The following is a 4,562-nucleotide window of genomic DNA, read 5'->3' on the forward strand; positions in this document are numbered from 1 at the left end:
AGTGTTTCTTTGGCAAGTACAAGGACCTAAGTTCAATCCCTGGTTCCACAAAAAAAGAAGACTTCCATTAACAAAGAGATGGTTACAAATATATGTGCATGGTACAATGTAATGTATCTTAGTCATAAGAAGGATGAAATTGCATCGGTTGAGGGAAAATAAACGGAATGGTACATACCATATTAAGTGAAATAAGCCAGACTCAGTGAGTCAAATATTTTTTATATTTCATGTAAGGAATCTAAGGAGAAAAGAAATCTAAGGGAAAAAATGATGGGGAGATAATATGAAAATAGAGGATAGCCTAGTAGAGATAAGGATGGAGATTGAGACTGTGGAGATAACAGATGAAGGGGGTAATTGATGAAAATAATCAAAGTGTATTGTATACTTATTTCAAGATGTCCAAGCAAAACTAATTATAACTGTAAAATTAATATGCCTGGAGAGAAACTAGGTATTGAAAGATCATTTCTTTGTATAACACAGCCTGCCTATATGTAAAATGTAGCCATTATAATTCTAAATGGGGAAAAACTGAAAACATTCTTCCTAAAATCAGAAAAAAGACAAAGATACTCACTGACACCACTCCTAATCAATATATTTCTGAAAAATTTAGTTAGAGCAGTTAGGCAGGGAAAACAATGAAAGGGGTACAAGTAGAGAAGGAAGAAGCCAATTTATTCTTATTTGTAGATGATATGAATGTATAAACATATACAGAATGCACTTGGTAATTAATAAAACTAAGTGAAACCATTTACAAATTTGATAGGACTATCTACTACATTTCTTTTTTCATTTCTTTTCACTTTAATTCTGTTACAGTTATTCTCACCTTTGCTAGCCAATTGTTGGTAATCAGGAGGGGTTTTGTCGACATTAGCATGGTTCTAAAAGCAAAGAAAACTTTGAATATGTGCAGCAAGAAGTGATGTTTACAACTTTATAATTCAAGTTTATTATTGTCAACATTTTATTCTATTACCAATGTCTACTTTTGTTGAATTTTTAATACAAGTGTAATGTTTTAATAACCATTCTAATAGCTATGTATTTTTGAACATCTGTGTTTTAAAAATGAATTGCTCTAAATATACTTTTTATTGAGATATTTTAAGCCCCTAGAGATTAAAACATTTTTATTTTATAAGTGAGTTTTACACAGCATCAAATTTATCATTTACTTAGGATTATATTTTCATTTTGTATTAATAGTGCCTCCAAATTTATAGACAAGAGCAGTATTCTCTTCTAGTCTTTAAGGTCATAGATTTTAATTAAGCTAAACATTTTTTGAATGCGTTTTTGACTATCACCAATACTTTATTATTTGATTTTTTTTTTTTTTTTTTTTGCGGAACCGGGGATTGAACTCAGGCCTCATGCTTGCCAAGGAAGTGCTTATTCTACATAGCCATCTCCCCAGCCGAAAATGTTCATGCAAGTTTCTCTTTTTTTCTTTTTTGCGGTACTGAGGATTGAACTCAGGACCTTGTGCTTTTCAGGCAAGTGTTTACTCTACTGAGCTATCTCCCCGGCCCTGATTTTTTTTACTTCTTCTGTATAGGTTTTCTTAATATTTAATAGCTGCTCTTTATTTTTAAGGATGTATGGACAAAATCATATATACATATACATGTAATATATTGTGATACATATGCTGCGTTTTTGTTTGGGATTTTGTGCTTTGTTTACATATTTATATTATATACTTAGAATTCTATACCTAAAAATCTATGTGTATTAGTGTGATAATTTGTACTTTTTTCAATTATCAATCATTGCACCTCGGATAAACCTCATTGTCTACGATACTGCCGCTGCACAAAGCTAATTTGTACTTTTTTATTTTACTACATGAGTTTGCCCATTTATCTTTTTTATTTACTTAACTAATGTTTTTCTGGTACAAGGACTGTAATGTGGACCAAATTTTATGTTTTATTAAATAAATAGCCATCGAGTTAATACAGGTTCTTAATTTTTTTTTAAATTTTTTTTTTTTATTTATTTGAGAGAGAGAGAGAGAGACAGAGAGAGAGAGTGTGGTGTGTGTGTGTGGCCAGCTCAGCCCACCAGGGGGCGGGGCCGGCTGGCATGTGGCGCTGGGGGATTGAACCGCGGTCCCCTATGCTTTGCCAAGCTTGTTCTAAGTAGGTGCTTTAGACCACTGAGCCATCTCTCCAGCCCCCTTAATTTTTAATATTCATAATTTTCCCGGATTTTTGTACTTCATTTATCCTATGATACATATTTCAAGCTCTTAGAAACTGGTGCACTATTTTTATTGTTTTATTTATTAGAATGTATATCCTGATATAAAAATCACACTGGTTTTAAAATTATACCTTTTGTGGGTATTTTGACATAATCTCAGCATTAGATACCAGGATACATAAGCACACTTTGATAAATGGGTGTTTTCTGTTGTTTTCTAGTACCAGGGATTGAACTGAGAACCCGTGCACTTGGCAGGCAGCGGCTTATTCTAGTGAGCATTCTCCTCGGCCCCACAATAAGTTTGTGTTGAGTTACATTTTGGGCAGTTGCTCTCAAAGTCTCACTCACTGACCTACAGCACCAAGTCCAGACAGAAGTGACTCACGTGGGTGACTAGAATGTTCCTGTCAAAAGTCTCAGAAAAGCCAAGGTTCACAACGTCAGCCCTATAAAGATGCTACACATCCCGCTTTCCTATTGGATCAGTATCAGCTAAAAGTCGATAATTATGATCTTATTGGTTGATCATAATTTGAACGATGCTGTGCCCACATTGTGTCTTTCTTATACAAATAAGCCTTGAACAGGACCTTTATGGCAACCCACTGGGGATCCTTCCTGTCTCTCAGGAGCTATCTTTCAATATACCTTTTCTATTACTGACCTCCATTATCTTTTGGAATTTATGCTTTAATTTCAGGGGACATAAACTTGGCACATCTGACTTCTAACAGGTCAAAAGTTATTTTATCCTTTATGAGTATGTCACAACAACAGTAATCTCCACTACAGGTGAAACAATAGACTAGGCTATATAAAACTTCACTAAATCACATATCAATGCCTTCAGAAAGAAACAGGAATTCTTCCATCACAGTTACTTCAAATTTGGCAAACTACACGACAATTACTCAGAAATCTGAGTTTTGAGTGGAAATTTTATATTTTAATATATGATGTGTTACTAACCATAATAGTCAAGCTTTAATTTTTCCATTTTCTGCTTTTCTGATATTGTTTGTCAATTTTTTTCTCTGTGCTCAGGCATACTTTTTATTTGAAAATAGTTTAATATTCCGCAACAGAGGTAATCATTTATCCATAACAATGAATTGTAAGCATTCTTACTGGTTGCTTACAAGGACTTACTGGAAATGCAGCTGGGAAATTATGTTATTTGAAATACAAACAGATTTTTATTCTAACTATTGCCATAGCAATAGGTACTTATCTCTAATTTAGTATTACATATAATATCTTAAAGGCAGGCTTATAATATGCATTAAATATTTGTCTGCATAAATGTTTATAGATGCTTGTATAATTCAATAAATATAAGGAATTATAGAGATGAAATTAATATTGTGGGCATTAAAAAGACAAATTGGGAAAAGAAATTGGGGTGGGGTGAAGTGATAAAAAAGTAGATTTTTTTTCCAAAATGTTTGATGCTGGATTGTCAAGAGAATGTGTATTAATATAATATAATCAAATCACAAAATTAGAATCTATGTTACTTAAAGGCACTGGCAAAAAGGAAATGAGATACATAGCCAAGTATTACAGCATTTTTTCTCTTAAAATATAATGCCTATAAGATAATATTTTTCTTATTGTAAGAAAAGTTTATTTTCAACAAAATGAGACTTAAAGATGTAGTTCAACCAATTTATAGCTATGACTTATAATTGGAAGTGGGATACTTTTCCAAAATTTTGTTTTTTTTCTAGAGGATAAGTGATATTTCTTGAATCCTAAAGATGCAGAGAATTAAAATATATTTAATTACCAAAAATGGCTGTATTTTAAAATATATGACATAACACTGTAGTGTTTTACTATATAATTTTGTATTATATTACTAAAATACATTTATATGATTCTTTATGTGACACATGAAAATTCTATTATTTTATTTATTTTAATTACAATAACATAATTAATGGTATCTCTAAAAATATTTTCACCTTCATCTTTATCCTTTCTTTGAAGTATAAATTTTGAGTTAACCTATGAGAAAACGTAACATTTAATTTACTATTTGCAATTTTAAGTATTCCTGTGTGGAAGACAATGGATATTTCATCTTTAGGCTTTACTTGACTAAAAATTTATATTGTTTGCATATTTATAAAGCATTTCTTGACATTACACTTATTAAATTTTGATTCTCCTTTTAAAGTTTTACCTAGCTTAGGGACAGGGTGAATGTATTTGTTTCATTTTAGTCAGATTGACTTTCAAGTATTACTTTTTACCTTTCAACTTTGTTGTATATTTTATCAGCAAGTCTTCTTTTTTAAAATAAATGTTTCCTCAGTGTATTTATATGAAGT

The 4,562-nt window shown here is 31.3% G+C and overlaps 1 pseudogene; it reads right to left on the reverse strand.

Moving 5' to 3' along the window:
- Positions 1-1,706: 1,706 nt before the first annotated feature.
- On the reverse strand, positions 1,707-1,838 carry LOC111813729 (annotated as a pseudogene).
- Positions 1,839-4,562: the final 2,724 nt, after the last annotated feature.

This window comes from Octodon degus, unplaced genomic scaffold (assembly GCF_000260255.1).
Source record: "Octodon degus isolate 3935 unplaced genomic scaffold, OctDeg1.0 scaffold00217, whole genome shotgun sequence".
NCBI lineage: Eukaryota > Metazoa > Chordata > Mammalia > Rodentia > Octodontidae > Octodon > Octodon degus.